Genomic DNA, 21793 nt, shown 5'->3' on the forward strand with positions numbered 1-21793 from the left:
ACCAGCGTAGCCGCTACGGTGCGGCGAAAGTGAAGTCTGCCAGGAACAAAGAAAGCAGCGCCGGGGCTGCTATGCAAGAAGGCCTTGGGATGCCGGGGACTGGAAGCAGGATACAAGGCACAAGGAGCCCAGCAGGCCAAACACGGAGTCTGTGACAAGCACAGTTACTTGCAACTTTGGATTGCAAAGTCTATGTCCAGCAACTTCCTGAGGGCGGGGCAGGCACTAAATAGCACAGGAGGCCAATCAGGCCAGAGCTGCACAGGAGGCAGCAGGAGGCAGGTGATTGCAGAAGCAGGGAATAGATTGTCTGGAACCTGCAAAGCTCCGGATGGAAGGGCTCCAGCCAAACCCAGGAGTGGATTCCTGACAGTTGAGAAGCAGACAACTGACACTGCAGTAGTGCACTGCTTATTCTGGTACATGTAGGAGTCAGTTGGATTTACGGTAGTATCATCACCGTTTATGTATTCTATTTCACTCTTAATTAATTAGAGAGAGCTCCTTAGTCCTTGTTTGTCACAATCATGGTACAGACCCTTTGCCCCCCTATTGCATTAGGGAGGATGCCTTCCAAATTATAGTGTCAGTGTGTCTTCCCACCCAGGGAAGGGAGAGGAACGAGTGAACAAATATCTGTGCATAGCACAAGGCCTCAACATATCTGCTGGCCAGCACCATCCAAGGGCCTGAAACCCATTCTCCGCTATATGCAAATGCTGTTATACCATCTGCAGTGGCTGCATCAAATAAAGACCCCTTTTATATACTTCTGGCTAAGTTGCAGTAGAAAAGAACTATCATGGTAGGGACTGTCTGCAGCTCTGCTGTAGCCTGCTGTGACTGGAGGCGCTGTCACCAAATGAAAAGAATCTGAGGATCACCTAAAGCCTGTCCTGTTCCCCACAACATCACGGACGCTCATCTCTCCTGAACCCTCACAGGTAACCAGCACCACACGTACCTGTAGCCTGAGCAAAATCTCCCAGAGGGGGAGGTGGGACAGCAGTGCTACAAATATATATATATATATATATATATATATATATATATATATATATATATATACATACAGTGTTCGACAAACCTATACATTTGCTCGCCCCGGGCGAGTGGATTTAACATCGTGGCGAGCTCCTATTGGCCCAAGCAGCACACGTGTGGTACTAGGTGGCGAGTAGATTTTTTTGTTCGGCGAGTAGATTTTTTGGTGATTTGGTGATATATATATATATATAAAGCAGAAAATAGATGTGTTAGTCCAGTTGCGATATTGCAGAATAAATCAGTTCTTTAGTATTAGGTGATACCTTTTTTATTGTTTTTTTTTTCTTTTTCTCTACACTGTTTTAGCCATTGAATCCTTTGTATATCAGTATTGTTTGACCTGAAGAAGAGTATAACTCTTGAAAGCTTGTCCTATGACATAAATTGTTAGTCCAGTGTGTGTGTGTGTGTGTGTGTGTGTGTGTAGCACTCAACATCTCCTATTTCAAGCATCTTCCATTTTAATCAGGAGGAGTTAGAGGTTAGAGAGACTATTCTTGTTTTGTCAGTTGCCATGTGTTATTTGAGAGGAGTTTGTCAATGTCGGTAGAATGTCACAAGCCTGATATACTTCTTCTCTTCTTTTCACCACAATCAGTTATTTGTGACGCATCTGTTCCCGTACGATCTGTAACCCTTTGCATTACTAGTTCTATCCGTATCTATTATGTACCTGTACCTGTATACTGAAATGTATGTTCTCACAGAGCCCTTATGACATTCCCAGTGCGTCATGTGGGCTGGCACGCAAGGGACTATTTTTTCTTGTTTTCTAGGAAAAGTTCATGTTCACTGCTCGGGGCTATCGGAATGGAAGTAGTGTCCCCTCCACTTCCATTTATGTCACTATGTGGCTATTCATGATCCAGGATCCACTGGTGACGCCAGTCTTTTGGCAACGAAAGGGTTACATTATGAGTTTCCTGTTTCCTTGACATTGAAAGAAACAATGCAGCCGAGATTCCCAAAATAATTTAATTAGATTAGGTCTTTGGAAAGAAGCAGCAATTACAGTACAAATAAATCAACTGTTTAGACTGTGTTGGTTGAACTCTTAATATATATATATATATATATACTGTATATATATATATATATTTATATATATATATATATATATATATATCTTAAATATGTGTATTATATATATATATATATATATATATATATTTCCATGGTTTTGGCCTACCAGGGCAGAGCTCATGGGAATAAGCTCTATGAGTCCTGACTCACTATCATTGGCATATTGCATCCACGGCGAGACGGGCTGTGGACTGGTGAAAAAAAAAGTTTTTTTTACAGGACATCTGGTTCCCTTTTGCTTACCGGGGAATCGGTTTAGAAGTCCAAACTGTGGGTTTATATGACACTGAAGTAGAATAAACCACATAGTACTTAGTAATGCAAGGGATATAATTGAAAGCAAATCCTCAGTTACAATTATGCTTTTAAGTTGTATGCAATTTATTTTAGCAACAGCTTAGAAATGATCAAATGACTTCCTATACTAGACCTCTAAAAGTCTACAGCACGTTCAAACACTACTGCATATTTGTGGTAGCCTAAGCTGATGTTGGTATTTAATGTTATAGGTATAATATGGCAATTAAGGAGCTCCTGAGTTATAGCATTAAGTTATTTATTTATATTCAAAAACAAGCATATAAACATATTGTGGTAATGCAACGGCTTAAATGGGATACTTAAATCATTACACTGTCCCAATAGAAAGTATCTTTGTTACAGCTCCATTTCTGGGGGGAAAAATGCCTGATTCATGAGGCAGCTGTACATGTTTATGCTTGTAAAATACTCAAGAAAGTTATAGAAAAAAGGTAGACTAGTAAATATGTAGACTGTAATCATATATATTTTGAAGGCAATGCACAGCTAATGCTTGGACAAATAAAAGCTTAATGTTTATTCCTGTCTGCTTTGATGGGCAGTCCCACATAATGGGCAAAAATGTACTAATCTAATTGGCTTGCTAAGAAATATTTCTTAACCTTAAAGTAAATGTTTTTCTTATTTGTTTCCTGGGAAAAATAAATATTTTTTTTCACTGGGTCCTGTGTAAATATAATCTTATCAGATACGTATTCAAATTCCATTCTGAACCGATGTGGTACACTGCTACAGTTTTACGTACAGTATTTAGCTTTACAAATGACAGGTGTGATTGAAAATATAGCTGTAGATTTATAAGAGACTAGATAAAAATGGTAAAAACACCCCCCAACAACCATCTTGTTTTTTTCTTCATATATTTTCCCCGGCAATTATCTGAAATTGCACTTGGTTCAGATAATGTTAAAAATGAAGACTTTTTTTTTAAGTACGGTGATATAACTGGTAATCCACTAGATTGAAAATGGAGAGCTGCTTCATAGTTCAATGCTATTCATTTCCAAATATAGAGTGATCTATTGGTGCTCATTTATATGTTCTAAACAAGTCATTGAAATGAATGGTACATTTGCTTGGACTATGAAATAATATGTCCTTAGTCTCTTCTTTATTTTGTATTTCAGGTGTTCCCAGAGACTACACGACTACTTTTCCCAGAGCAGTATTCTGTCAACAGGCAATTGGAAGTGGGTCTCTAAACTTGGCACCTGGGTGCCCTTGACCTCATTTTGAAGTTGTGACCTTGCTAATTTCAGGAACAAGGTGCAACTTTAGCTAAGTAAAACATGAATACAATATTTGTATGAGACTGACATTTACACTGAACATTCAAAGTGCCTGTTGTATATGAAAATTAAGAAACATTTCCAGACTTTAATAAATCATTTTAAAATTCTTATACAATACTAAATACTACATTTTTAAGGAATCAGTTAACCTAGTTTTGGCCTTTTACACATATATGATCGCACCTTCTTCTTCTGCTAGGGACTGCGGCTTTAATATGGGGAGTAGTACAAAAATGCAATTTCCACCCACTTCCCCCCTAGTTTGCAGGAATCTACAATCTGCCAATAGCTGGTGGACGCCTCACAAAGAATGGCCGCGTCAGACAAAAAAGTCACGCTTGGCCATGGCTGTCTGCCACGTGCTCCCAGCACCAGATTTTTCAGGTATCTTGATAATCTGATTGTAATCTGTTGCCTCACCCAAAGGTGAGGACAAAGGAAGGACAGATCTTAATCTCCAATTTACCATATAGTATGAGACCCAACATGTGAGATGCTTATAACTCGTTAATAAGCATAACATAAGCATAATAAGCATAACAGGGAACTTGTTAGGAACAGGTTGAATGAACACATGGACTCCTGATTAAGAGCCATGAGAATTTTTTTTCCAAACTTTTTTATTAGGCAGATATAAAATGTACATACAAGGAACGATATGCATAGCCTAATATAGAAACATTTTTGTATTTTTGGGGGGGAAAGGATGGCAAAACCTGTTGCCAGAGAAAGAGGGGGGAGGTGAGAAAGAGAGAGGACAGAGTGGGAGGGGGGGAGGGGGTGTGTCTACCCTGGTCTCTGGTGTCCCTTTTGGACGAACTTCATAGAGGTACTGATTGTCAAACGCTTCCTTATCATAATGCCTTATCTCCTTGTTTTTTCCTTAGTGAGCTTGACTCGTTCTATATGATTATCCATGGTTCCCAGATTTTATAGAAAGCTATCATTTTTTTGCTTAAGGTGCGCGGTTAGCTTCTCCATAAGCATTACTTCATTTATCCTGTTTTTTAGTTTAGTCATGGAGGGTGGGGACACTTTCTTCCAGGAGGCCACAACCTCACATCTCGCCGCTGTGAGGATGAAGGAGACCAATTTCCTCACTGGATGGTCAATTTTTTCTATTGGCCTGGCCAGTAGGTAGGTCAGTGGATCAATAGGTAGGTCAAGGCTAGTAACCTCTTTTAATAGAATTTGGACCTTTTCCCAATACTTCTTAATTTCTGGACACATCCACCAGATGTGGGCCATGTCACCCTTTTTTCCACAGCCTCTCCAACTTAAATCAGAAGCCAGAGGGTAGATTTGTTTTAGCCTCGCTGGAGTGAGGTACCAGTAGAACATTATTTTGTAAAGGTTTTCTTTGGTTGTGGTGCATATGGAAGTTCCTGAGGCTACTTCCCAAATGTCTTCCCAATCCTCTCTGTTGATAACTATAGTCAGGTCCGCGGCCCATTTTTGCATGTAGTCATGAGTCGGAGAGTCCGCTGATGTTTCTAATTCTGTATAAATTTTTGATATTAGCCCTTTTTGTTGAGAGCTATCTCTACATAGTCTCTCGAATTTAGTGAGAGGGGGAAATTCTGGATTCGGGGATATCTTCTGGGCAAAGTGTCTAATTTGGAGATATTTGAATGTGTCCAATTGTGGTATATCGTATTTAGTACGTAAATTTTGGTAGCTCAAGAGTTTCCCCAGGCTCAGAATGTCTCCGATCACCCTGATCCCCTTTGATTTGAATTGGTCGTATAATTTGGAAGCGCATCCGGGGGGGAATTTGGGGTTATTAAAAATTGGTGTGAGTTGTGAGCTGGGGGACGTAAGTTTGTACTTAGTCTTGGCTTTAAGCCAGACTTCCCAGGTATGGCTCATCGCTCCCAGTTTGAATTTGTTGAGATGCATATCTCCTCTATCCAGGCTCCATAGGCACGCTTGCAGATAAGGCATTTTGGCATAGTGTGACTCTATTTTGTGCCAGCATCGTTGTTGAGGGTCAGCGTTCCATACGGCTGCTTGTTTAAGTTGAGCTGCCTGGTAATATTTGGAGATGTCAGGGACACCCATACCTCCCTTCGCTCTAGATGCCAACAGTACTGACCTGGCTACCCTGGGTCTTTTGCCATGCCAAATAAAATTGAAGAGTCTGTTTTAGATGTTCTTTAGTTCAGAACAGGAACGTGGACCGGGAAATATATAATAATCTAGGGAGTATGTTCATCTTTATCGATATCATTCTTCCGATCCAAGAAATCTGGTAACCTTCCCATTTATCCAGGTCTCTCCTGATTTTGCCAAACAGAGCCGGGTAATTATACTGATATAGGGATTGGTAGTTCTTTGATACATTCACTCTCAAATATTTAATGTATGAAGAACTCCATCTATAACTGAAATTCAATTTGAGCAATTTCACTTCCGATTCTGAAAGACTAAGGTTAAGGGCTTCAGACTTATCACTAGTTATCTTGTATCCAGATATTTTGCCGAAATCTCCTAGTTCTTTTTGAAGGTTAGGAAGGGAAGTTTGGGGTCTGGATAATGACAAGATAATATCGTCCGCAAAAAGCGAGATCTTGTCATTTGTTTTTCCTATTTCTATGCCTTGGATATTTATATTGTTTCGTATTTTTGACGCCAGAGGCTCGATAGTGAGTGCAAAGAGGAGGGGGGATAGTGGGCAACCCGGTCTCGTACCATTTTTGATTTGGAATCTTTCGGTGTTCCCACCTGGCAATCTTACGAGGGCCGATGGATTTTGATATAGGGCGCGGACCCCTGTTAAATAGGATTCGTTAAAGCCAAATTGTTCCATTGTGGTATTGAGAAATAGCCAATCAATTCTATCAAATGCCTTCTCTGCATCTTATCTCAGAAGCATTGCCTTGGTGACTGTGAGGTGTACATGATCAATTATATTGATTATTTTGCGAGTATTGTCAGAGGCTTGTCGCCCCTAGACAAACCCCACTTGGTCCAGATTTATTAACCTAGGTAGTATTGGATTTAGCCTATTAGCCAGGATCTTGCTATAAAGTTTAAGATCGTTATTCAGGAGAGAAATTGGTCTGTAACTCCCACATTGCATAGGGTCTATCCCTTCCTTATGTATAATAGCAATGTTTGCCAGTGACATTGACGAGGGAATTGGGTTTCCCTCCATGAATGAGTTAAACATATTCAGTAGATGTGTGGACAGAATGGGTAAAAACTTTTTATAATAGGCATTAGTGAACCCGTCTGGGCCAGGGGCTTTGGAAGTTTTCAGTGTTTTCACCACTGCTGTCAATTCTGCTTTTGAAATTTTGGAGTTAAGGGCGGAGTTTTCTTCGTCTGTTAGTGTGGGAAGGTTGCAATCATCAAGGTATTTTGTGATTACCTCTAATCTATTGGGCTCTGGATCGCTAACCTGTGTCTTTAGATTATATAATTTGGTATAGAATTTGGTGAATTCTTCGGCTATTTTTCTTTCGTTATATATTACCTCACCAGACGTATTCTTGATCGCCGTTATGTGGGATCTTTTTTGCACTCCTCTTAACTTGCTAGCCAGAAGTTTGTCGGCCTTGTTGCCTTTATCGTAATATTTTTGGTTAGTCCATTTAAGGGCTTTTTCTACATTTTCCAATTGAATTTGTTTAAGCTCAGTTCTAATAGTAGTCAGATGTTTATATATTTTTTTTGAGGGGTTTGCTTTATGTTGTTTTTCCAAATCGAGAATTTTGTTCTATTAATATTTTTGTCCTCTGGTTAGAAACCTCTGTTCTTTTTGTGGGAGGCAATTGAGATTATTTTACCTCTAATTGTGGCCTTATGTGCTTCCCACAAAATTGTTGGGGATGACACTGAACCACAATTAATATTGAAATACTCCTTGAGGGCTTTTTTGATTTCTTTCTCTACTTTGATATCATTTAATAGGGAGTCATTCAATTTCCAATTGTAAGTGACCGTTTTTGTAAATGGTATTGAAAGTGTCAAGGTAACTGGGGCATGGTCCGACCAAGTTATCGGTCCGATGTCCGAGTTACTGGCGGCCTCTAGAATGTTCTTTGTAGCAAGAAAATAGTCGATACGTGAGTATGTCTGGTGAGGGGGGGAGTAATAGGTGAAGTCCTTCTGTCCTTGGTGGTGGATTCTCCATATATCCATGAGAGAGAACTCTTTAATTATTTCTTTAAATGTTTTCCCAGTTCTATGTGATTGAGCGGAGGGCAAGCAGCCCGGGTTGAATGATTTATCTTCAATGGGGTTTAATACCATATTTAGGTCTCCTCCTAATGTTATTGAGGACAAGTATTCAGGGTCCACCCCTTCTAATACTTTTTTTAAGAACACGGTTTGGTTTTCATTAGGTGCATAAAGGTTGATCAGACCGGTGAGCCAGCCAGAGATCCATACACCACTAGAAATCTACCCTCTGGGTCCGTTATTATTTTTGTTAGATTGAATGGAGTGAATTAAAATTGCTACTCCTCTTTTTTTACTGCTAAATGACGAGTAATAACTCATTGGGAACGCATATTGAAAAGTTTTGGGCGGATCCTGGGACGTGAAGTGCGTCTCCTGGAGGAATACAATATCTCCCCTTAAGCTCTTCAGTTCTTGAAGAGCTAGCCTCCTCTTCCGATTATTTTGTAAACCTTTTACGTTCAGAGAGACCAGTTTGATAGCTGATTGGTTAGCCATGGGTTTGCTTTTAATGTGTTTGTCTGTTCTTAGGAAGGGTATTAGCACTGTCAAGATGCTCGTGGAGGTGAGTTTTACTTGACAGACCAGGGCCAGGGGGGTAGGTGCCAGAGAGAGGAAGGAGGGGCCTGCTGGCACAGTACCAGAAAAGAAAGAATAAACTAGGCCTTGATATAGCCTGAAGAGTTATAACCGGTGTAACTATTAACCGGTTATTGGGCTGAAGGCCCTCGAGGGGTGAGTCCGGGGCCGACGACCTTTGAGAACGGGGGAAACATGGGCCCCTAACTATACATTACGTAACTTTGCACCCTTCTGGGGTTGTAAACTGTAGAACTTGTGTTTAGGATTTCAGGGAATTCCTGGATTTGGAGAGCTTTGTATCTCTGCTTTAAATTACTGAGCTTGGTAGCCTCAGGACCCACGCGCCTCAGTGCCGCCACTTTTATCTGAACATGGGGGTTCAAGGTGCCAAGACCTCTGGTTTCTCTGAACTCTGATTCTGATAGTTAGGTTGCTTTCTTATTTAGCTGGGGGGTGGGTGGGGGAGAGGGGGGGAGTGGGGGAGGAGGGGGGATGGGGGGGGTTGGGTGGGCGAGGGGGGGTTCAGGCTTAGGGAGGCTCATCCATGGGTAAAAGGCTTAGGGAGCGGGATTCACATACATTTTCAGCCATTTAAAACATTTCTTGATAGTACCTTTCAATATATCAGGTTAAGATGGTGCAAAAACATTTATGGATGTAGTGTTAACAATTGGTTTCCACAGTATATCGTCATGTTTTATGGATACATATGAGGTAAGTGTAAGTGAACAGCAACCTGCATCTTTAAATTGCTGCTGCGTTTTCATGCCCATAGCAGGGTACAGTAGTTAGTAGACACATGGTGACATTCTATGGTTCTAACCTCTGGGGGGGGGGGAACAGGGAGGGTGGGGGGGGAACCGGGGACATGGGAGGGAGGTGGGGAGCAGGAGAGGGGGGGGGGAGATGAGGGAGGCAGGGAGCAGGGGGACCGAGTTTGTACATCCTGTGTTCCCTCTACATGTGCATGCATCTACAGACAGTGTGTACAACTTCAACATTGTGGCAACCATAGTCCTGAATGTAAACATTGGCAAAATCTGGTCCAGATTTTAAACATGAGCCCTGGATCTAAGCTTGGGGCTTTCGCCTCAGGATTGGGGGTCCAGGGCCTCTACTCAGTTCACCTTTAATGGGCCTTGGGCCAAGCGCGGGAGAGAGAGGGGGAAGGGATGGGGGGGGGGGGAGGGAGGAGGGGAGAGGGGGGGAGGGGAGGGGGGGGAGTCACTGGATCACCGACGGCGAGGCATAAAGCAGTGATAGTCCCCTGTCTTCCACCCCCTCCCCCCCACCCAACAAACCCTGCGATGCGTCCGCTCCTGAGACTGACGCTTTGGTTCGGCTCTCTCTCCGGGGTGGTGAGACGGTCCTCGTATGCAGATCCGGCTACCAGGTGAAGTCTTCCCTCAAGCGGATCCTCCACCCACTCAAAAGAAAAACCTAACGGCAGGGGCCTAACGGGGCTCCCGCTTCTTTCAACAGGCGTGCTGGTGCAGTTGGTTGCAGGAACAAAGAACGCGCTCCAACCTTAGCGACTGTTCAGACGTCCGCAGCTGCGAAGAAGCGCGTGGGCTGCATCTCCGGTGTCCAGAGCATCTAGGCAGTTAGTGGCGTCTCCATTCTTTCAAGTCGAGTCTCATCGGGGACAGCAGATGGCTATCTGTTTTGATTCTGCAGATGGGTGGCTATTCTCGCAGACACCCGTTCTGGGCCTCCTCTTTTCCCACTGGGGCCATGGTTCGGCAGTTCGGACGACCATGATGGAGGGGGAGTCAGGCCCAACGCACGGGCAAATGGGTCCATATCCTCTGGGTGGCGTATAATCAGGAATCTTCCCCCCTTGCTGGCAATCAATTTAAAAGGGAACCCCCAGCGGTATTTTATCGCTTTCTCCCGCATTAGAGTTGTAAGGGGCTTCAGTTCCTTGCGGCGGATGATGGTTAACCGCGAAAGATCGTTGAACATCAGCAGGGTTTCTTCATGGAAGACTATAGATTCCCTCTCTCTGCAGGCCGCTATGATCCGTTCTTTAGCAGAGAAGCTATGCATCCTCATGATGATATCGCGTCTGCATTTCGGATTATCCGATTTCGGCCTCAGGGCTCGGTGGGCTCTGTCAATCTCGAGGTCCTTTTCAGCGAAATCTCCGCAAATCATAGTGAATAGTTCGATTAGGTAAGGTCTGATATTCTCTGGTGGTATTGTTTCAGGGAAATTACGAACGCGCAAGTTCTGCCGTCTGTCTCTGTTTTCTTGGTCTTCTAGACCTTCTTTGAGGGTTAGTATCTTCTCTCCTAACCATATGATTTCTTCCACTGCTGCAGTCTGCCTTGTGAGGGAATCCTCCATTTTATTTTCCGTCTCCGTTACTCTCGTCGTCAGGCTCGTAATACCTTGCCTAATATCCCTGATGGCCTCTTTGATATCAGCTTGTAGGGATATGTGTAGTTAGGAGTGCATTGCACTAAAGAGCTCCTCCATGTATGCTCTGGTAATTGGTTCCTCAGACACCGGGCTCGCGCTCAGTTGCTGCCGGGTGTCTGCAGTCAGCGCTGTATCACGTGCTCTGGTGCCATCTTGTTTTTCGCCCGACTCCTCAGTTCTCTTCTGAGGCGGCGAGAAGTATCTAGAGACCTCTGGGGTTGCCGCTTTTTTATGCTTAGACATTCTCTGTCGTTAAGTCAATTCTGCGAGCCAAATTTGGTGATGATTCTCGGGCCAGAAGGGTGTTATTCAGTGGTTAAATGTTGGCGGGGGCTGCAAAGCTCCATGTTTACCCAGCCATACTTGGAGACGACATTATATTGTATTTTTTAATTCTTTGATTTAGGGTTTCATGTCTGTTTTCTGTGGACACTTGTTGGGGGGGAGGGGTGAGGGGGGGCACCCACAGGTACCTTCACTCTTGACCGGAGTTGCTCTTAGGTGGGTTTGGTGTGAGGGCTAGGGGGGCGGGGGGGCAGACTCACTTCTGCCAGCTCTCCTTAAGTGTGCAGACTAGGTGACCTCTGCTCTACGTTTCCCCAGCCCAGCTATTATGCAGTGGCTGCCCTCCCTCTCTCCCACACTTGTTGGGTCAGTTGGCTTTATTTTAGTTGATTTTGTGCTGGGGCCCCCCCGTTTCCTCTCCTACCTCTCCCGTCGAGCGGTTTTTCAGGCTGAGTGCCGCCGCTGCAGGGCTCCTTTAATTCCGTCTGGCAGCCATCTTGGAAATTTCAGCTGCAGGGGCTCTGGGACTCCGGCTCTCCCGAGCGCTTGTCGCTCGCTTGGTTTGCTGCCACAGGGCCTCACGAGGTGCGGGTGAGTCTCCCCCGCTCGTGCGGCACTTTTTCGCCCCTTTTTGGGCGATTTTAGGGGTATTATTGGTCGTTTTTAAACTGGAGCCGCACGGAGCTCTCTGGCTGTGCTGCTTCCCGGTTCGGCTTCTGGCCACGCCCACGCCATGAGAATTTTTTAACTCAGAATGACTTCAGGATGTCCTATAACATGTCCAATTATGAGTGTTGAACAACTGAAACAAGGAGAGTAAGTAGAATGAGTGAAACTGAAATGTTATGTGAGCATCTGTCCAAGATATAAATGACATCACACCATCTCTGTCTGTGTCCTTTTATTAACAATGTTTTGCTAGTCTGGGAAATTAATACCTTATTTGTAACCTTCTCTAACAGCTGCATGAAGATCCTGTCTGGAGCCCTGATATAAGAAAGTGGAGGCAACTGTTAGGCTAGCAGCACTGGGAGAAAGGGATGGGTCACAGTTGCTAGGAGGCAATACATTTCTCTAGAACAAAGGCAGTTTGAAGATCATAGATTACTGTAAACTAGGTTTTGTTCTTCAGGAGACTTGCCACCTAGCAACTGCTGGTGGGATAATATCTCTCACCTGGTGGTTGCCATAGCAAATGAAACCCTTTCTGATGCAGGAGATCTCTAGTAGTGTTCAACAAAAGTGTGAGAAGACACCCAGTGGGCCACTCACATAATAATAATTAAAGAGGCACCCTGTGCTATTGCCATAGTAAAAGCAACACCTATTATAGTGTCCTTTAAACTGTGAGATATCTATGTCATTCGTTCACAGCAGAGTGTATCCAACCTTGAATTGTGCTAGTTTTTGCTGATCTAAAGGTTTTTTTTAGTTTATCATCGACTGGGTATTGTCTTGTCTAAGTGGAGAATCTCTCTAGGTAGACTGAAAGACAAAGGGAAACACATTTTGTCTCTCTAACAAAGTCTAACTCAAATGGAGATTTGTGGACACGTTTTTGTCCTAGCTCTAAGTATGATATAGAATCCCGCTGGAGTCTGTACCAACCAGGGATCTTAGACGTGAGCCAGGGAGTACTCAGCTCCCCTAACCCCGGAGGCTAGCGTTAATAATTACAGCTGCAGCGGGCATTATTCAAACAAATCACGCGTTGTGTACATTGGAATACCGATGTCATGGCGCGGGATGTCTTCCAACCTCATCGCCTTAAGACGTGAGTGCGGCGAGTGCAGACAATGGCATTTTAGAGTTCTGTTTTTTAAACACCTTAAATTGACACAGTAGCATAGTACTGTACACATTGCAATTCATTCATTTCATAGCACCGAAAGAAACAGAATCCACAGCAGTGATATCATATAATCACAATTGCCTATATTTTAAATACCCTTGTGAGTGATATTCTCCCCCTTCCCTATATGTGCCTGCTTTTTTTCAAATACACTTTGCAATATACCTTGAGTGCTGTTTTTTGTCTCCTTGGTGGGACACCTGGTTCCCTATCTTTATACTATATTAGTGAAAGCACTGTATGCCTGTCTGGATGTCCGGTGTCCCTAGGGGAAATCTCATTGGTCCCTTGGGCCGCCCGCCCCCGCACACCTCTCATTGGCCTAAGGTGGAGTGACGGGCCAAACACACACACACACACACACACACACACACACACACACACACACACACACACACACACACACACACACACACACACACACACACACACACACACACTCTAGGGGGGGGTGTTACATACATTTTTCAGCGGTGCGCAAACTGTGGGGATCACCTGGTGTTGGGGAAGCGTCCTGCGAGACGTTGCGGTTAGTGTCTCCTAGTGAGAGGGACACAGGTCATTATGAATGTGATGAGTTGTTATGCATGTTAGTAAAGTCATTAGTTAATCTACATGCTGTCTATGTAATTATTGTGTTGTCCTGCGAGGAACCACTCCCCCTATGGTGGGAGCCATCGCAGGTGGAGGCGCTGCATCGTAAGTGAACACCCTTAGTATAATTGCCCCAGGTTCCCCGTGGCGGAAGCTCAGCCCTCCTGTGAGCCAACAGGTAATGCACAACACCGAGTAACACTATATGTTTCCTGCACCCCCACACTATATCTGCGATTGGGGAGGTTGGGGGAAACCAGTTATATATATAACATGCAAATATATATACATGCAAATATATATATTTGCATGTAATTTCCCAGAATCCCTTGCTGCAGTGGAAGCGCTGTGTGCTGGGTGATAATGGTGAAAGGCGGGGTTGCAGACCTGCCTAAGACATGCAAATGAGCATAAGTTATATTTCCATTTGTTATATGCTTTGCTGTGGAGGGTTTTTGTCAATTTTTTTATTCACCATAACTTAACTAAGTATATATAACACAAACAAATAGTAGCGCTAGATAGTGAATAATATATAGTGGCGTGTGCAAGACAATATAGTGTTAAAAAAATGAAGTGTAATTGAAATAAAACAACGCTGTGAAAAAAGTGATAAAGTGTCCATCCAATGTTCAAAAATGAAAAACAGTCCAGTATCAGGAATAATCCTTACTGAGGGAGGCAAAAGCTTTAGCAGTGATCAAGCCTGACCACAATTAATGCAAAAAAACAAAAAGAAAGAAGCGCCAGCTCCGTGATGTAAATAAATGAGATATATTGAGAGGTAGAGTGGTCAAATGGACCTATGCTCTCAGGTGAGATTAAAAAGCATACAATTAAAACATATAGGGGCCTATGCAGAGAGCTGCGAGAAGCCCTATCTCGCCATGTATTTGCCAAATATGCCCATAGCAAATCCTGAAATGGCGAGAAACTGGCCATATGATTAAAATCACCCTTCCTCTCCCCCTCCCCACCCTCTTCCTCTTCCCCCCACCTAATTTTACTTTATGATTATTTATTATTTAAGTTTATGTCGTTGCTTATAACTCTGTTTTGATGACAATGTTTGTGTTCAGCTACCATACACAAGAGATATGAATAATGCATGTCGCCGTACTGGAAATAAGATGTATATATGCTGTATTTTCACAAAAATAAAAAATACAAGTTATAAAAAAAAAAAATCCGCCGAATTTTGGTTTCTTTAAAAAAGCAATATTTCTCCAGTTTTAAAATCGCCGTATTCTAGTAGCCCCGATCAGCATCTCGGCGCTGATCGGAGCTATAAAATGGAGAGATTTTCTCCAAATCGATCCGCCAACAAAAGTTAGCAAGAAGCTGCTGCTGAGCGGCGAAATGTTTTGTTTTTTTTGTGTTTTTTCTCAAAAGTCAGATGATTTTTAATGTTCAATTCATGGCCATATATGTATATATATCCCTCTGGAGCTATATACATACATGTTTATTAACGGGTTGTTTTTCAAATGTTTATTGCATTTGGTCATGTATTATACAACTCTTTTCCCTGTTTGCTTACTATTGTGTGTGTGAAATGTTATGTAGAATTACTTTTCTCATTTAACATGATGATGATTGCATGGGTATATGTTGGGATCCTGCCTTAATTGTTTAATGTCGCTTATTTGGTGCATTTACATTGTGTACGATCGTGTTAGTTAGAAATAAAAAACATTTGCAATGGTTTTGTGTTTGCATAGCAATCTTGAATAGTGTTTTTTGTTTAGATTTGCTTGTAATGTTTTTCGGATGGCATTAATTGTGTGTTGGTAATGTATTATTGTCGACTTGCTTTGTTTATATAGAATGTTTACTTTCAATCGTGTATTTGTTTTGGACCATTGATTGCAATTGTGTATATGATGGAAAAATTATTTGCTTCATGTACACATTGTTCAATTGTAAGTTTTATAGCAATTTACTCTTTACTGCTTTGGATAGGTGCTTGCTGTATTCTCTGATGATATGTGTTTTTATTTTCATTTGGATTTGTTTTTAATTTGGCAGTGATGTTGTCAATTGCAGATCGAATGTTTTACATTGCTACATGCATATCCTCTCCCATTTCTTTGTAGATTGCTTAATCATACCTATATTTGACATATATTTTTACAGATATATGTAACAATATATATATATATATGTATATGTGTATATGTATATGTGTATATATATATATATATATATATATATATATATATATATATATATAAAGAGAATGATGAAGCCACTCTACAAATGAATGGGTAAAGGGTGGCTTAACCCATTAATTACTTTAGCGCTTATCAACCGTTATTGTTATTAAGGTGTTAAGTAACACCACAACATATTTGCTACTAGCTGATATACCCGGCGTTGCCCGGGTGTGGAAGGGCAGGGGGCATGGAGTGGAAGGGGGGGGCAAAGGGCAGGGAGGGGGGGCAAAGGGCAGGGAGGGCACACACACAATCCCCCCCCACACAATCACACAATCCCCACACTCAATCCCCCCCCACACACACACACAATCCCCCCCACACACACACACACAATCCCCCCCACACACAATCCCCCCCCCCAAACACACACACTCAATCCCCCTACCCCCCACACACACACACTCAATCCCCCCCACCCCCACACACACACTCAATCCCCCCCCACACACACTCAATCACTCCCCACCACCACCACCACCACCAACACGCACACACACACTTAATCAGTCCACAATTTCACCTGGAGGGGCGACATGCTCCGATCCCCCAACCCCCCATGCTGCTAAAAACGAGAAGCAGACAGGAAGAGAATGATGGTTTGTCTGTGTGCAGAGAGAAGCCCCGCCCCCTCTGCAAGACACAGACATAGAAGCAGCAGCACGGATCTTCTGGCCCCGCCCCCTCTACAAGACACAGACATAGAAGCAGCAGCACGGATCTTCTGGCCCCGCCCCCTCTGCAAGACACAGACATAGAAGCAGCAGCACGGATCTTCTGGCCCCGCCCCCTCTGCAAGACACAGACATAGAAGCAGCAGCACGGATCTTCTGGCCCCGCCCCCTCTGCAAGACACAGACATAGAAGCAGCAGCACGGAGCTTCTGGCCCCGCCCCCTCTGCAAGACACAGACATAGAAGCAGCAGCATGGAGCGCCCGTGCACAGCTCTGGCCGCCCCCAGGTTTCCCTGCAAGCTGCTCGCGCCCCCCCTACATAATCGTGCGCCCCCCCAAGGGGGCGCGCCCCACAGTTTGCGCACCGCTGAAAAATGTATGTAACACCCCCCCCCCCCTAGTGTGTGTGTGTGTGTGTGTGTGTGTGTGTTTGGCCCGTCACTCCACCTCAGGCCAATGAGAGGTGTGCGGGGGCGGGCGGCCCAAGGGACCAATGAGATTTCCCCTAGGGACACCGGACATCCAGACAGGCATACAGTGCTTTCACTAATATAGTATAAGATATGGTGTGGGTGGGTTTTGTATAGTTTTTTAATAATTGTTATGCTTCTTGCGGGTGTGTGTATTGTTTTGAATGTGGGTATTGGGGCCATGGTGTATTGTCCCCAAGGGACGGACGGTAGGCTTCCCGGTGTGTTGGGGGTGATGGTGGTTATGCCTCACAGGGGTGGGTAGGAGGGTGGGGTGTATTTATGTTAAAGTATTTATGTGTCTTGTAATAATTTTTTTGGGCACAGACTTGATACTGCAGGCAACACCCGAGGGCCACCGCCAGCCTATAGTACCATTCCTGTGCCTAAAAAAATTACTATGGGTTATGTATAAAAGGGGGGTTTAGGTGTTGTTGGGGGCACAGAGCCTGATTGTGCTGTGTATTGCAATGTTTATTGGGGGCCATTGTCCCCAATAAACATGCTACTGTGACTTAAAGCTGCAGTTCAGTCAATATCCTGCATGTGTTTTTTTTTAATAAATCAGTTCTGTAGTAAGAAAAAATACTTTTAGCATTTTCTGTTTTTAAAAAAACAACTTTGAAAGACCAATTTTCTTATATTCTATTTTAACAGCCATTTGCTAAGGCACTGCCCCTTCATGTCCTGTCACAAGCCCTGGCACACCCCTTTGTCAGCCCTGCCCTCCCTCTAGCACATGTCAGTGCAGGAGTGCTCATGAATATTCATGAGCTTCCACTAAGAGACAGAAGCAGAAGAAAAACAGATCCCTTCACTAATTATGTCACCGAATTTCGCCTATCAATACATGGAGAACGAATTGACCTGCAGCTATACAGTTCTTTAGGTAATTAGAGATTGCCCACATGTAACTATTGAAGTTAAAAAAAAAAAAAAAAAAAAAAAGACTGAACTGCAGCTTTAACCCCTTCATTGCCTTAACGGATAGCCGGTAAGGTAATGAAGCAGCATTACTGTATTTTTATTATTAGTGTACATGTGCAGAGGGTCTCTGGACATGAATCGTGTTGGTTTTATATCCGGGGACCCCCTGCTTTCCGAGATACAGGCACCTTTATGAGGTGCCAGTATCTCCTATGAATGGAAATGTCCCGCGTCACGTGATCGGGCTATCTCAATGCATAGGAGATACCGGCACCTCATAACGGGGCCCTTACCTTATCTCAGGAAGCAGGGGGTCCCTGGACATAAAACCAACGCGGTTCATCCCCGGAGACCCCCTGCACATCTACAATAGAAATCCTATTGATATGTACACATTTTTTTTTTGCCGCCGAGATTTGTGCAGAGAGAAGCGGATCTCGCTCTCTGCTGACAGATCTCGCCAGCGGAGCCATTCTCGCCAGGGCTCGCCATCTCTCTATATGCGCACCTTCCTGCATACTGCGAGGGGAATCTGCCAAAAACATGGAGAGTTTTAAGTCTGGCGAATGGCCATTCTCGCAGTTCTCTGCATAGGCCCTAAGTTTTCACAGGGGTAACGGAGTATCCTGCATACGGCGAACATAAACGGCAATAATGTGGCAACTTTATTGCCGTTGCGGCTTTCATTAAAGTAGCTCTCTGCATAAGCCCCACAGTTGCAAATTGTACTTACTCTCCAATAGATCTCTGGCCAGAAAGAATGGCCACTCGTTGGGGGCGGGCTCATATAGAGCCTGGCTGCGCGCCCAAAAAGCCTGGGAGCGCGCCAATCAGGAATCAGGTAGGTGGAGTTTTTTGTTTTTTTTCAGCGCGAGCAGGGAAAATTTCAGCGCGAGCTTTAAAAGTTTAAAAAGCGAGTTTTAAAAAAACAAGCACGTGATCTGCTTGGGCCAATATTTACTCGCCCGGGGGTTAAATCCACACGCCCTGGGTGTGTAAATGTATAGCATTGTCGAACACTGTATATATATATATATATATATATATATATATATATATATATATATATATAAATATGTATATATATATATATATATATATATATACAAAAAAACTAAAAGAAAGAAGCGCCAGCTCCGTGATGTAATAGAGAAAATAAATCAGATATATTGAGAGGTAGAGTGGTCAAATGGATCTATGCTTTCAGGTGAGATTAAAAAGCATACAATTAAAACATATGGTTGCAAATTGTACGTAGCAGTGAACAAGCAGTGTGAGGTATAGGATCAGAGGCAGGAGAGTGGGGTATCAGTGGTTAAGGAAGCAAACAGCGAGGGTAAGTCATATATGCCAGATACAGTATGACTTACCCTCACTGTTTGCTTCATTAGCCATTGATGCACCACTCTCCTGCCTCTTATCCTATACCTCACACAGCATGTTCACTGCTACGTACATTTTGCAACCATATGTTTTAATTGTATGCTTTTTAATCTCACCTGAAAGCATAGATCCATTTGACCACTCTACCTCTCAATATATCTCATTTATTTTCTCTATTACATCACGGAGCTGGCGCTTCTTTCTTTTAGTTTTTTTGTATATATAAATATATATATACATATTTATATATATATATATATATATATATATATTTATATATATATTTATAGATATATACACATATATATATAATATATATAATATATACAAAAAAACTAAAAGAAAGAAGCGCCAGCTCCGTGATGTAATAGAGAAAATAAATGATATATATTGATTGATATATATATATATATATATATATATATATATATATATATATATATATATATATATATATATATATATATATACAGTGTTCGACAATGCTATACATTTACACACCCAGGGCGTGTGGATTTAACCCCCGGGCGAGTAAATATTGGCCCAAGCAGATCACGTGCTTGTTTTTTTAAATTTCCCTGCTCGCGCTGAAATTTCCCTGCTCGCGCTGAAAAAAAACAAAAAACTCCACCTACCTGATTCCTGATTGGCGCGCTCCCAGGCTTTTTGGGCGCGCAGCCAGGCTCTATATGAGCCCGCCCCAATGAGTGGCCATTCTTTCTGGCCAGAGATCTATTGGAGAGTAAGTACTCTCCAATCTCTGCATGCTGCGGCCCCTCTGATCCTTCCCTGCCTCCTGCAAGTCTCCTCCCCGCTTCCCGCGTGGGGCAGGAGATGGTAGGGGGGTGTCCGCCCTTCTGTCCCTGTCCCCGCTTACCCCGACTTCCCGCCAATCCCCGCGGAGCAGGAGATGGTAGGGTGGTGTCCCCCCTTCGGTCCCTGTCCCCGCTTACCCCGACTTCCCGCCAATCCCCGCGCGGGGCAGGAGATGATAGGAGGTTGTCCCCCTTCTGTCCCTGTCCCCGCTTACCCTGACTTCCCGCCGATCCCCGCGCGGGGCAGGAGATGATAGGAGGGTGTCCCCCCTTCTGTCCCTGTCCCCGCTTACCCCGACTTCCTTCCGATCCCCGCGCGGGGTTGTATATGCTCACGGGGGGTGAGCGGGACAGTGGTGGTCGCGCGGCCTTTCCTCTTCTTCCCCCTGTCGTGGGTTTGTCTGTGTGTATGCATGGGTGTGTGTCTGTGTGTATGCATGGGTGTGTGTGCATGGGAGAGTGTGCCCAGCTATCTTCATGACGGCGCAGCATGAGGTGTGGGGGGGGGGCCCGTCTGCCTGTCTGCCCGTCTGCCCACTCGACCACAAGCTTCATGCCAGCGAGGGGAGCAGGGCAGTGGCGGCCACAGCGGGGCTGACTGTCCCCTGGGGTGCCCGCTGGGGGACACCTCGCAACGTGCCTGCCACCTCCCCAAACTACACCCGCGTGAGGTATGGGGGGGGGGGATGTCGGCCTGCCCCGTCCCCCCACGAGCGGGAGATGGGCGCGGGTGGGTGGGGGAGGAGAGTTGTGGTGGTGCTGGTCGCGGCCCTTCCTCCCCCCCCCCTGTGTGTGTGTGTGTCTGTGTGTGTGTGTGTGTGTGTGTGTGTGTGTGTGTGTGTGTGTGTGTGTGTGTGTCTGTGTGTGTGTGTGTCTCTGTGTGTGTGTGTGTGTCTGTTAGTATGGGAGAATGTGTGACACACCAGAGGAACCCCTGCAATCAGTCACCCCCCCAGTCAGTGTCAGTCACCCCTGCCCCAGTCAGTGCAGTCACCCCTGCCCCAGTCAGTGTCAGTCACTCACCCACCCACCACCCACTCACACAGCCAGTCACTCACCCAGCCAGTCACTCACCCAACTAGTCACTCACCCAGCCAGCCACTCACCCAGCCAGACACTCACCCAGCCAGTCACTCACCCAGCCAGTCACTCACCCAGCCAGTCACTCACCTAGCCAGTCACTCACCCAGCAGTCACTCACCCAGCCAGTCACTCACCCAGCCTCTCTCTCTCTGTGTATCACCCACCCTCTGTGTGTGTCACCCACCATTTCTCTCCTCTGTCTCCCCCACACTCTCTCTCTCCCCCACACTCTCTCTCTCCCCCCACATGCTCTCTCTCCCCCCGCACTCTCTCTCTCCCCCCACACTCTCTCTCTCTCCCCCCACACTCTCTTTCTCCCCCCACACTCTCTCTCTCTCCCCCACACTCTCTCTCTCTCCCCCACACTATCTCTCTCTCCCCACACTCTCTCTCTCTCCCCCACACTCTCTCTCTCCCCCCACACTCTCTCTCTCCGCCACACTCTCTCTCTCCCCCACACTCTCTCTCTCTCCCCCACACACTCTCTCTCTCCCCCACACTCTCTCTCTCCCCCCACACTCTCTCTCCCCACACTCTCTCTCTCTCTCCACCACACTCT

General features: G+C 44.6%; 1 long non-coding RNA gene across 1 annotated transcript in view; it reads left to right on the forward strand.

Annotated features, from left to right (window-relative positions):
- LOC142488624 (uncharacterized) overlaps positions 1-21793 on the forward strand; it is a 65287-nt gene that overhangs the window by 13588 nt on the left and 29906 nt on the right. Inside the window, exon 2 of the long non-coding RNA XR_012799540.1 lies at positions 3579-3717. This is a non-coding gene — a long non-coding RNA (uncharacterized LOC142488624). The remainder of the gene's footprint in view (positions 1-3578; positions 3718-21793) is intronic.

This window comes from Ascaphus truei, chromosome 2 (assembly GCF_040206685.1).
Source record: "Ascaphus truei isolate aAscTru1 chromosome 2, aAscTru1.hap1, whole genome shotgun sequence".
Classification (NCBI taxonomy): Eukaryota; Metazoa; Chordata; class Amphibia; order Anura; family Ascaphidae; genus Ascaphus; species Ascaphus truei.